The sequence below is a fragment of the Arachis hypogaea genome, chromosome 11 (assembly GCF_003086295.3).
Source record: "Arachis hypogaea cultivar Tifrunner chromosome 11, arahy.Tifrunner.gnm2.J5K5, whole genome shotgun sequence".
Classification (NCBI taxonomy): Eukaryota; Viridiplantae; Streptophyta; class Magnoliopsida; order Fabales; family Fabaceae; genus Arachis; species Arachis hypogaea.
Window position 1 is genome coordinate 125,325,340 of NC_092046.1, and position 13,714 is coordinate 125,339,053.

A 13,714-nucleotide genomic window follows, 5' to 3' on the forward strand; every position below is an offset into this window, starting at 1 on the left:
ATTTTACTTATCATTTTGTAAGCGTTGCCTTTGTTACAAGTCAATATTAACGCGGATATAGTATTTTCATGATTTCCATAACTCTTATATATCAAATTGAATTATTTTGGATGACTCCAATTGTCTGGTCGATTGAGTTATGGATTGGTTAAGGTGGCTGGAAATTATGATTCCTAATTGACGATGTGAAGTTCGGTTTAAATTGTGATTTACTGGAACAAGTTTGATGTTGCTAGTAATGAGTTAAGATTTGGAAATTCTGTGAAAAGGGTTACCGAAATAATTTCGACATTATGAGTCACTACCACAGAGCACATTTTGTTCTCTTTTCCATGCCTTTAGTTAGATATTACCCTGAATGGCCTCAAGGTTGAAAGTAAACTGGCGGGTTCAGTTTAAACAATTGAGTAGGGCCTTCTAAAGGTCTTAGTGGGTCGACATTTTACTATAGGGCTACAACTATAAGTTCCTTCCACGCTTTCCATGTTTTGAAGCTGCACCTTTAAGAACCAACTAAGTTTTCTCCTATGAATTTAAAATTTCTTTGGGATTTACCAAGTTGACTCTGACATCGCAGCCGGGTATTATAAACTGTCTTGCAAGAAACCCAAAACATTAAAGGAATACGGTTCATGTCACATTAGAAGGCGATAAGACTAAATCAACGCCATACATTTTTCCATCCAAGGCCCCGCTGTACTTCAAAATGGCATCCGTCCAGCAAAGATGCAAGATAAAGGTTTAACAATCTAGCTGATCATAGCACGCCGAAGGGCAAATCAAAAAAATCATTTAGCCCAACGGAAAGGGAACACAAGTGCTATCAAAAAATCAAATGTCCCGAAAGTTCCTAAACAACTGATCTGTACAAAAAATAATTTCCCCATGGTAACCAATACAGATGGGCGATCCAAAAAATAACTGCCCACACGTTACCGAGTAACAAATATTTACCATCGCGACTTGGCCTTGGAAAGGGCACGCTTAGTCTACGCAGTTTCCGTCTGCCAGTGTGCGAATGCTTTGGATACGGAGTCCTGTGCAAGTTGGTTTTGAGACTTCATCACCAAGTCTACTGCTAAGCGCATCCGAGTGGCAGCGTTGACATGCTGAGACGGCTCACAATAGCAACGGATGCAAGGTTAGTCACTTGCTAGTGGTGGCGCTAAAGAAGTAAAAAATTATAACTTCAGTTGGAATAAATTGTTAAGCTGTTTCCCACCGTACCTGCACCCCGTAGTCTTGCCACATGTGCGCTCGTATCATCCATTGTGCTACCCAGATGCCACAGTCCATGCTGCAAAGACACAAGTTTTAGTCAGTTCAGGATGCTTGTCAGTTCAACATGTGACTGAGACACCATCACAGCAAAGGGTTTACGATGCAATAATGACATTATGGCAAAGAGGGGTGTGTAGGATCTTACGAGTCTGCTGCCTGCTGAGGCACATCAGACTCTTCAAATTTAAACGCAGAGAACCGGGGACGCATCGCCCCGTCACCGGAGAGCCACGAATTTCCCAGTGTCATTCCCTCCAGGTAAAGCGCCTACAAGACGTTAAGAAAAACCATTGTTACTGGACGGTGCTCGATGGATATCATAAGCAGTGGGGTTATGGACTAGTGCCAGATAGCTAGAGTGGCTTACGACGCGCATCATGGCCGTTTTCCTTGCGTCCGCTTCACGTGGGTCTCTAAGTGAGTCTACGTAGATCAGCTTCTGCTCACGGACGTCGATTATCATTAGGTACCAGTGTTGGTCACACCACATGGGCTGATACACCTACAAACACCACGTAGCCAAACTCAAAGTACAAGGTAGGAGAAAATGTGTAGCCACATTATGAGTAACACAAAACTGGTGGTGGTGACAATACCCGGGTCACCTGGTCGACCTTACTGCGCATGTAATTGTTACGTATGGACCTTATGTTAGCTGAAGTGAGAGACTATCTGCCGATTGCAGCTTTCTGAACAGAGAAAAGAAAAAAACCCATCATACTACAAATATCATTATTAATAACAATAAGAATTCACCAATAATAGCGTTATCATTACTGAATAATAAGAAGTTCATAATTTATATTAAAATTATTGAAAGAATTATCTTTAATTAGTAAGATACGTGATCATTTTTAACCAAACCCGTTATAAAGTAGTGGTATTTTATAATTTTATTATGCACTATTCATATTCTTATATTTTTTTAATGTAGAAAATCCTATAAAAATTACAATTGGGAAAAAAATTATAATGATATATATATATATATATATATATATATATATATATATACTGATTAATCTATAAGAAAACCCACTCTAATATAGTACGATACATTGATGAATAGAGGTACCCCTAATTTTTGGTTTTTAATTTGAAAAAAATAATAAATACTTATAAAAAAAAGAATTAGCACATTCTTTATAGTTTTTTCATAGTATTTCAATGGTTAACTTTTAATAAAATATAAAATTATCTATATCTAAGTATTCTGTTACTGAATTTACTTCATTAAATATTCATGTGACGGTCATTTATATTTGTATGTTTTATATCAAGCAAAATATAAAGTACAGTAGTATAAATTAATTCGACTACCATATGTGTTATGTGAATTTGAAATTCATTAAAGTGTTTCTATCAACTAATAATAAGAGGAGAAATTCATAGGGCAATGATGACAAAGAAACAAGTACATAAAAATAGAAAAAGAAGAACTGCATGATAACTAATACCAAGCAATTCGTAACATATCATGGTTCCTAACATTAAGTTCCAAAAAATATACAAAACTCTAAACTATTGTGTTTCGCATCATGCTACATTAAATTAATTTATAGTAGTCCCTACTCTCACTACGACTAGACAGTGCCTTCTGCTGCACAACCATTTATGTTTCCATTTGTTCCTTGATTCCTAACGCCTACGAATTTTAAGGTTTAATGATTCATACAACATTATTCCTAATAGTTGTTACTATTCCCAGAAAACCACATGGAAACGTGTACCTTTAGGGAGATGGAGGCAGAGCCTCATTTATTCTGCCTCCAGGTTTCCATCTAAGTCTTATTAATCTAGAGAGTTTTACCACATTGTAATGAATATTATTTGTTGCATTCCACAACCCAAAAGTCACAGATCGTTATGCAGACTACATGTCATAGTTGGCTTTAGATACATCAAAAAGAAAGGCCTTATCTGTGATATCTTTCTGGCTGCACAAATTTAACTTACAAGTTTTGTTATATTACACCATTCCTGGTGGTTATCTTGTTTCACCATAAGGTCTTAATTGTACCTAAAATTTGGTTAGAATGTTTGCAAATGTTAGCTGCTTTTTTTAGTAGAAGTGTTGACTTACTATCTTCTTATGACTAGTGCCTTACTTAGCAGATTCTTTTACTTTCTTTTATGAAGAGAACACAAAAGCTCTGCATAAGTTGGAAAATATAATGCGCAATGGTATTTGCAGGAAATTTTAATTTGGTTGTTCTGTGTATTGGTTTATTTGTTGGAACATTCTGCAACAATGAAAACAATGTTCACCACAGCTCTAATTTTTATTCAGTAACACATGTTGGGGGTTTATATAAAAATGTCCACCCCCTGGATCTGAGGTATATGTCCAGTATACTATCCTAATTTTTTCCCCGATGTATCAGTTCACAGAGGGCGCAGCAAAGCATTGGAAATCTGAATTAATCCCTAAATAGAGAAAGTACACTAAATAATTTAATTCATGCTTCTACCATAAATGTCTAACTATTCTTACCATGATTGTCATTGGCAGGAACCAAGCATTTGTATTCGATGCTAGTGTGAGCATGCAGACCACCGTGTTCAGCACCTGCAACCACACCAACACATATACACCGATTTAATGGAATATTGGCAGTATCTGAGATAACGGGGATGTCACAGGACTGGGCAACGAGTTAAGGAATTGGTGCTCACATCGTCCACAACCTCCATCTTCGGTGCCAGAGTCATGAGCGCTCCCCGAGTGGCATAGCAGTCCCCGATGTCTATAAGAATCTCGCTATCATCATAATAAACAGTCACAACTGCTGATCCATGCAATACATTGGAGTTCGGAACAGAGCGGAAGGATTGCATACCTCTCCGGAAGATGTCGCATGAAGATATACGTCGCGACGACCAACTCCACTCCGGACAGATTCATGTCATCGGTCGGGCGGAACACCAGGTTCATAGACTACATCAATACCACTGAGTTAGTTATGGCCCCTGCATATGTAACCGTGGTCCAATCCATACCAACTGGGAAGGACGAAGACATGACTACAATTAAATAGCTCACCTTTGGAATGTCCTGCACTGTCATACTCACTAGTTTGCCTATGTTAACGACAGCAGCAGGTTCCTTGCCTGCGAGAACGCTCCTTCGCCTGGCAGATGGGACGCCTGTCTCAAATTCATGATTTGCATGAATTTGCCATGGGATCTTCTCCGTCTGGTCGTCGGTGGTAAGATCAACCTGAAATTGAAGGAAGGGAATCCATGGGGATACCCACGGAAGGATAAAAATTGGTATAAAATTAGCTAAACGGGTAAAAGAAATCCTTGTTACATACGCACCACCTCCGGGATACGGAGGGATCGGGTCTCATTAGCAAATGGGTAAGGTTTCTTGGTGCACGAATTGCGAATCACACTTTTCACAACGCGTACCACTAACCAGCAAGTGCACTGGGTCGTCCAAGTAATACCTCACGTGAGTAAGGGTCGAATCCCACGGAGATTGTTGGTTTGAAGCAATCTATGGTTATCTTGTAAATCTTAGTCAGAAAGTCAATTATGTTTATCAGTTGAATTGTGAATAACCAAGAGAACATAAATTAAAGATTACTTGTTGTGCAGTAATGGAGAATATGTTGGAGTTTTGGAGATGCTTTGTCTTCTGAATCTCTGCTTTCCTCTGTCTTCTGATTCACGCACGCACGCCCTCCTATGGCAAGCTGTGTGTTGGTGGATCACCGTTGTCAATGGCTACCTTCCGTCCTCCCAGTGAAAACTACGCTCACGCGCTCTGTCACAGCACGGCTAATCACCGGTTGGTTCTCGATCCGGTTGGAATAGGATTTACTATCCTTTTGCGTCTGTCACTAACGCCCAGCCTTCAAGAGTTTGAAGCTCGTCACAGTCATTCAATCCTTGAATCCTACTCGGAATACCACAGACAAGGTTTAGACTTTCCGGATTCTCATGAATGCTGCCATCAATTCTAGCTTATACCACGGAGATTCTGATTAAGGAATCTAAGAGATACTCATTCAATCGTATATAGAACGGAGGTGGTTGTCAGGCACACGTTCATGATTTGAGGAAGGTGATGAGTGTCACAGCTCATCACCTCCATCACAGTTAAGCGCGAATGAACATCTTAGATAGGAACAAGCGTGTTTGAATGGAAAACAGAAATACTTGCATTAATTCATCGAGATACAGCAGAGCTCCTCACCCCCAACAATGGGGTTTAGAGACTCATGCCGTCAGAAAATACAAAGTTTTGATCTGAAATGTCATGAGATACAAAATAAGTCTCTAAAAGTTGTTTAAATACTAAACTAGTAGCCTAGGTTTACAAAAATTGGATAACTATGATGGATGATGCAGAGATCCACTTCTGGGGCCCACTTGGTGTGTGCTGGGGCCCACTTGGTGTGTGCTGGGGCTGAGACTTAAGCAATTCACGTGCAGAGGCCATTTGTGGAGTTGAACGCCAGTTTTTATGCCAGTTTGGACGTTCAACTCCAGCTTTTGATCCTTTTCTGGCGCTGGACGCCAGAATTGGGCAGAGGACTGGCGTTGAACGCCAGTTTACGTCGTCTATTCTTGTGCAAAGTATGGACTATTATATATTGCTGGAAAGCCCTGGATGTCTACTTTCCAAAGCAATTGGAAGCATGCCATTTCGAGTTCTGTAGCTCCAGAAAATCCACTTTGAGTGCAGGGAGGTCAGAATCCAACAGCATCAGCAGTCCTTTTTCAGCCTGAATCAGATTTTTGCTCAGCTCCTTCAATTTCAGCCAGAAAAATACCTGAAATTACAGAAAAACACACAACTCATAGTAAAGTCCAGAAATATGAATTTTTCCTAAAAACTAATAGAAATAGACTAACAACTAACTAAAACATACTAAAAACTATATGAAATTATCCCCAAAAAGCGTATAAAATATCCGCTCATCACAACACCAAACTTAAACTGTTGCTTGTCCTCAAGCAACTAGACAAATAAAATAGAAGACTAATAGGTTGAGAAGCAATAATATCTCAGAGTTTTTGATTAAAGCTCAGATCCTAATTAGATGAGCGGGACTAGTAGCTTTTTGCTTCTGAACAGTTTTGGCATCTCACTTTATCCATTGAAGCTCAGAGTGATTGGCATCTATAGGAACTCAGAATTCAGATAGTGTTATTGATTCTCTTAGTTTAGTGTGATGATTCTTGAACACAGCTTCTTTATGAGTCTTGGCCGTGGCCCTAAGCACTTTGTTTTCCAGTATTACTACCGGATACATAAATGCCACAAACACATAACTGGGTGAACCTTTTCAGATTGTGACTCAGCTTTGCTAAAGTCCCCAATTAGAGGTGTCCAGAGTTCTTAAGCACACTCTTCTTTTTTGCTTTGGACCTTGACTTTAACCGCTCAGTCTCAAGTTTTCACTTGACACTTGCACGCCACAAGCACATGGTTAGGGACAGCTTGGTTTAGCCGCTTAGACCAGGATTTTAGTCCTTTAGGCCCTCCTATCCACTGATGCCCAAAGCCTTGGGATCCTTTTTATTTGCCCTTGCCTTTTGGTTTTAAGAGCTTTTGGCTTTTTCTGCTTGCTTTTTTTTTTTCTGCAAGCTTTGTTCTTTGCTGCTTTTTCTTGCTTCAAGAATCATTTTTATGATTTTTCAGATTATCAATAACATGTCTCATGTTCATCAATCTTTCAAGAGCCAACATATTTAACAGTCTTAAACAACAAATTCAAAAGATATATGCACTGTTCAAGCATTCATTCAGAAGACAGAAAGCATTGTCACCACATTTAACCAATTAGAATTTCTTTTTATTAAACTCGAAATTTTATTGCTTCTTATTCAAAAGATCTACTATTTTATTCATGTTTAATGATGATGAGAAAAATAAACTACAGCTTAATTGGAGATAAAATCAAATAGATACTAATTACTATTATATGACTTCTAAGGTAAACTTTTTATAAGGACACTGTCACAGAGTTAAGGCAGAAATTGGAAATTAACAACCTTTATTCTGGGGGTATGGGGGTTCCTCTGATCCTTGGGAGGCTTGGTATTACAGAAGACTTTTGGCGCTTCAGTTCCCTTAAGTCACGTCCCTGCTCCTCTTGTTCTTTAAACATCTGGGTCAGCATTTGACTGTGTTCCTTCTGTTGTTTTATTATTTGCTCCATAGCTTCCTGTATCTTGGTGACAGACGTCTCAAGATATTCCCAATATTCTGCTTGAGGAATCTCTGGGAGGAATTCCTGTGCTCTCTTCTTGATAAGATCCTCCTGTGCTTGTTGTCTCTCCATTGATGCTTTGGTGATTGACTTTTCAATTAGGATATATTCAGTTATTCCCATCTTGACTCCAGCGTCCTTGCAGAGCAGAGAAATCACGCTTGGATAAGCCAACCTGGCCTCTTTTGAATTTTTGTTAGCAATCTTATAGAGCTCAGTTGAAATCAGCTGATGAACCTCCACTTCTTTTCCCATCATGATGCAATGAATCATCACTGCTCTTTTAACTGTGACTTCAGAACGGTTGCTAGTGGGCAACAGAGAACGCCCAATGAAGTCCAGCCATCCTCTGGCAACTGGTTTGAGATCCTCTCTCTTGAGTTGATTTGGGACGCCCTTTGTGTTGGTGGTCCATCTGGCTCCAAGGATACATATGTCCTCTAGAATCTTATCCAGGCCAATGTCTACTCTCATCATCCTCCTGTTGAAGGAGTCTGGATCATCCTTTAGCTGAGGTAGCTTTAATATCTCTCTGATCTTGTCAGGGGTGGTATGAACAATCTTTCCCCTGACCATGGTCCGAAATTCGTAACAGGCTGTTCCAGATAGTCTTTTCTTGTCAGTCTGCCACATATTAGCATAGAACTCCTGGACCATGTTCCTTCCTACTTTCGTTTCAGGATTAGCTAAGACTTTCCAGTTCCTGGTTTGAATTTGCTCCTGGATCTCCGGATATTCATCTTCTTTCAGATCGAATCTCACTTCCGGGATCACTGATCTCAGACCCATTACTTTAAGATAATGGTCTGAATGTTCTTTAGATAAGAACTTCCCTTGATTCCAAAGTGATTTTGGAACGCTCTCTTTCTTGCCTCTTGGAGTGGATTGTTTTCCTTTGAGAGCCATAATCTTAGTAGTGATCTCGGATAAACACACCAAACTTAGAGGTTTGCTTGTCCTCAAGCAAAAGAAAAGAAAGGAGAGGGATAGAAGGAGATTGAGTAGCACTTGTTGATTGGAGGCCGAGCCCAATTTAAAGGGGTGGGGGGTGGGTTTTCGAAAAATTGGAAGAGATAAGATAAAAAGATTGAGTTGAAAAAGATAAGATAGAAGATAGAGTTTAATTTTGAAAAGATATGATAGATTTTTGAAAAAGATAACTCTGAATTTTGAAAAAGATAATATGGATATTTGAAAAAGATATGGATTAGTTGAAAAGATTTTTGAGTGAAAAAGATAGATTTGTTTTCAGAAAAGATTTTGAAAAGAGTTGGATTGAATTTGGAAAGATGGATTTTTAGAAATTAAGGATTTTAGAAATCAGGGTTCTTGATATGTTCATGTAAAAATCATGCATTGAAGCATAAAATTTGAAATTAAAATGGAAATACGTGTGGGATTACTGGATTTGGCTCCTCCCTGTCCTCCTGGCGTTTGAACGCCCAAACACTGCCTGTTTTGGGCGTTCAGCGCCCAAATGCTGATCTCCTGGGCGTTCAGCGCCCAGTTGCTGCCATTCTTGGCGTTCAACGCCCAGTGGGTGGCCATTTCTGGCGTTGAACGCCCAATTGCTGCCATTACTGGCGTTCAGCGCCCAGTGGATGCCCATTTTGGGCGCTGAACGCCCAAAATGCCCCTTTACTGGCGTTTTCTTGCCATTGAGCTTCCAATCTCTGTTTTGTGTGCAAATTCCTTCTGTAACCCTGTAAACTTATGCAATTGATCCTTTACCTTAGTGTCAGTAAACTTTATATAAACAAATAAAAAAGAAAAATAGGGCAAAATGCTTAGAGGATTAATGCCCCATGGCTGGGTTGCCTCCCAGAAAGCGCTTCTTTATTGTCTTTAGCTGGACCTTGCTGAGCTTTTAATCTAGCTTCAGCCTTGAGCATTCTTGCTCAATGTTGCCTTCAAGATAATGCTTGATTCTTTGTCCATTGACAATGAACTTCTTATCAGAATCAATATCTTGAAGCTCCACGTAACCATATGGTGACACACTTGTAATCACGTATGGTCCCCTCCACCGGGATTTCAGTTTCCCGGGGAATAGCCTGAGTCTAGAGTTAAACAACAGGACCTTCTGTCCTGGTTCAAAGATTCTAGATGACAGCTTTCTGTCATGCCATTTTTTTTATTTTTCTTTATAAAGCTTGGCATTTTCGAAAGCTGTGAATCTGAATTCCTCTAGCTCATTTAGCTGGAGCAATCGTTTTTCTCCTGCTAATTTGGCATCTAAGTTTAGGAATCTGGTTGCCCAGTAGGCCTTATGTTCCAGTTCCACGGGCAAGTGGCATGCCTTACCATACACGAGTTGGTATGGAGAGGTCCCTATAGGGGTCTTGAATGCTGTTCTGTAAGCCCACAGAGCATCATCCAAGCTCCTTGCCCAATCCTTTCTACGGGTATTTACTGTCCGTTCCAGGATTCTCTTTAATTCTCTGTTAGAGACTTCAGCTTGCCCGTTGGTTTGTGGATGATATGGAGTGGCCACTTTGTGGCGAATTCCATACCGAACCATGGCAGAGTAAAGCTGTTTATTGCAGAAGTGAGTGCCCCATTCACTGATTAACACTCTAGGGACACCAAACCTGCTAAAGATATGTTTCTGGAGGAACTTCAGCACTGTTTTAGTATCATTGGTGGGTGTGGCAATAGCCTCAACCCATTTTGATACATAGTCAACTGCCACCAGAATATAAGTGTTTGAGTATGATGGTGGGAAAGGTCCCATGAAGTCAATTCCCCATACATCAAACAACTCTATTTCCAAGATTCCTTGTTGAGGCATGGCGTAACCATGAGGCAGATTACCAGCTCTTTGGCAACTGTCACAATTACGTACAAACTCTCGGGAATCTTTATAGAGTGTGGGCCAATAGAAGCCACATTGGAGGACTTTGGTGGCTGTTCGCTCACCTCCGAAATGGCCTCCATATTGAGATCCATGGCAATGCCATAGGATTCTCTGTGCTTCCTCTCTGGGGACACACCTACGGATAATTCCGTCTGCACATCTCTTAAAGAGATAGGGCTCATCCCACAAGTAGTACTTTGCATCAGTAATTAGTTTCTTTTTTTGTATTCTATTGTACTCCTTGGGTATGAACCTTGCAGCTTTATAGTTTGCAATATCGGCAAACCATGGTGCTTCCTGAATGGCAAATAAATGCTCATCAGGGAACGTCTCAGAGATCTCAAGGAAGGGGAGGGACGTCCCTTCCACTGGCTCTATCCGGGACAGATGATCAGCTACTTGGTTCTCTGTCCCTTTTCTGTCTCTTATTTCTATATCAAACTCTTGCAGAAGCAATACCCATCTGATGAGCCTGGGTTTTGAATCCTGCTTTGTGAGTAGATACTTAAGAGCAGCATGGTCAGTGTACACAATCACCTTTGATCCTACTAAGTAGGATCTGAACTTGTCAATGGCGTAAACCACTGCAAGTAATTCCTTTTCTGTGGTTGTGTAATTTTTCTGGGCATCATTTAAAATGCGACTGGCATAATAAATGACATGCAGAAGCTTGTCATGCCTCTGTCCCAATACTGCACCAATGGCATGATCACTGGCATCACACATTAGTTCAAATGGTAATGTCCAGTCTGGTGCAGAAATGACTGGTGCTGTGACCAGCTTAGCTTTCAGCGTTTCAAACGCCTGCAGGCACTCTGTGTTAAACACAAATGGCGTGTCAGCAGCTAGCAGATTGCTCAGAGGTTTTGTGATTTTTGAAAAATCCTTTATAAACCTCCTATAGAATCCTGCATGCCCCAGAAAGCTTCTGATTGCCTTAACATTGGCAGGTGGTGGTAATTTTTCAATTACCTCTATTTTTGCTTGATCCACCTCTATTCCCTTGTTTGAGATTTTATGCCCAAGAACAATTCCTTCAGTCACCATGAAGTGACACTTTTCCCAGTTTAAAACTAGGTTGGTTTCTTGGCATCTTTTCAGAACAAGTTTTAGGTGATCAAGACAGGAGCTGAATGAGTCTCCATATACTGAGAAGTCATCCATGAAGACTTCCAGAAATTTTTCCACCATATCAGAGAAAATAGAGAGCATGCATCTCTGGAAGGTTGCAGGTGCATTGCATAGCCCAAAGGGCATCCTTCTATAAGCAAACACTCCGGATGGACATGTGAATGCTGTTTTCTCTTGATCCTGGGGATCTACTGCAATCTGGTTATAGCCTGAGTAGCCATCCAAAAAGCAGTAATAATCATGACCTGCCAGTCTCTCTAGCATCTGGTCTATGAATGGTAAAGGAAAATGATCCTTTCTGGTGGCTGTATTGAGCCTTCTGTAGTCAATACACATGCGCCACCCTGTAACTGTTCTTGTAGGAACCAGTTCATTTTTTTCATTATGAATCACTGTCATGCCTCCCTTTTTTGGGACGACTTGAACAGGGCTCACCCAGGGGCTATCAGAAATGGGATAAATAATCCCAGCCTCTAGTAATTTGGTGACCTCTTTCTGCACCACTTCCTTCATGGCTGGATTTAGCCGCCTCTGTGGTTGAACCACTGGTTTGGCATTATCCTCCAATAGGATTTTGTGTATGCATCTAGCTGGGCTTATGCCCTTAAGGTCACCTATGGACCACCCAAGAGCTGTCTTGTGTGTCCTTAGCACTTGAATAAGTGCTTCCTCTTCCTGTGAATTTAAAGCAGAGCTTATGATCACTGGAAAAGTGTCACCTTCTCCTAGAAATGCATATTTCAAGGATGGTGGCAGTGGCTTGAGCTCTGGTTTAGGAGGTTTTTCCTCTTTCAGAAGAAAGTTCAGAGGCTCTTTCATGTCCCCTGAATCCTCCAAATCAGGCTGAACATCTTTAAAGATGTCTTCCAACTCTGATTCGAGACTCTCAGCCATGTTGATCTCTTCTACCAAAGAGTCAATAAGGTCAACTTTCATGCAGTCTGTTGATGTGTCTGGATGCTGCATGGCTTTGACAGCGTTCAACTTGAACTCGTCATCGTTGACTCTCAGGGTTATTTCCCCCTGTTGGACGTCAATGAGGGATCATCCAGTTGCTAGGAAGGGTCTTCCTAGAATGAGAGTGGCACTCTTGTGCTCCTCCATTTCCAGCACAACAAAGTCAGTGGGAAAGGCGAATTGCCCAACTCTGACAATCATGTCCTCAATCACGCCTGATGGGTATTTAGTGGAACCATCAGCAAGTTGGAGACATATCCGGGTTGGTTTAACTTCTTCAGTTAAGCCAAGCTTCCTGATAGTGGATGCAGGTATCAGGTTGATGCTCGCCCCAAGATCGCATAAAGCTGTCTTGGTGCAATCACCTTCTAATATGCATGGTATCAGAAAACTCCCAGGGTCTTTAAGCTTTTCAGGAAAGCTTTTTAGAATGACTGCACTGCATTCTTCAGTGATGAGAACTCTTTCTGTTTCTCTCCACTCCTTTTTATGACTCAAGATCTCTTTCATGAACTTGGCATAAGAAGGTATTTGCTCAAGTGCCTCTGCAAATGGAATCTTTATTTCAAGAGTCCTTAGATAATCTGCAAAGCGAGCAAATTGCTTATCCTGCTCCTCTTTCCGGAGTTTTTGAGGATAAGGTATCTTGGCTTTATATTCCTCAACCTTAGTGGTTAAAGAAGCCTTTTTAGAGGGGTTGTTATCAGCACTTGTGTGTGTCTGATCCCTCACTGGCAATTGAGTGCCAGAGTCAGAAGCTGGAGTGACGTTAGACGCCAGCTCACTGTCTGTTCCTGGAGCCTGAACGCCAGAAATGTGCCCATTTTGGGCGTTCAACGCTGGATTCTGCCCCATTTGGGCGTTCAACGCCAGATTCCTGCCCATTTCTGGCGTTGAACGCCAATCCTGCCTTGTTTCTGGCGCTGAACGCCAGTTTTGGGCATGGTCTGGGCGTTCAGCGCCAGCCTTCCACCCATTTTCTGGCGTTTTAGTGCCAGAATTATTTTTCCCTGGGCTCTTACTGTCCTCAGGTGAATCTTTGGTGGGTCGCTCATTTCTTGAATTTTTGATGCCTTGAGGTGGGGTATTTAATGTTTTCCCACTTCTTAATTGAACTGCTTGGCATTCTTCTGCTATTTGTTTTGATAGCTGCTGCTTTGTTTGTTTAAACTGTTCGTCCATATGTATATTAGCTATCCTTGTCTCCTGTAGCCTGTCCTTGAATTCAGCTAGCTGCTTTGTTAGAAAATCCAATTGCTGA

General features: G+C 40.9%; 1 long non-coding RNA gene across 1 annotated transcript; it reads right to left on the bottom strand.

The window, feature by feature from the left end:
* Positions 1-651: 651 nt before the first annotated feature.
* LOC140175971 (uncharacterized) lies at positions 652-1,312 on the bottom strand. Its single transcript, XR_011867087.1, has 2 exons — positions 1,228-1,312; positions 652-1,109 (listed from the first exon to the last, which is right to left on the bottom strand). It is a non-coding gene; the product is annotated as an uncharacterized lncRNA (long non-coding RNA).
* Positions 1,313-13,714: the final 12,402 nt, after the last annotated feature.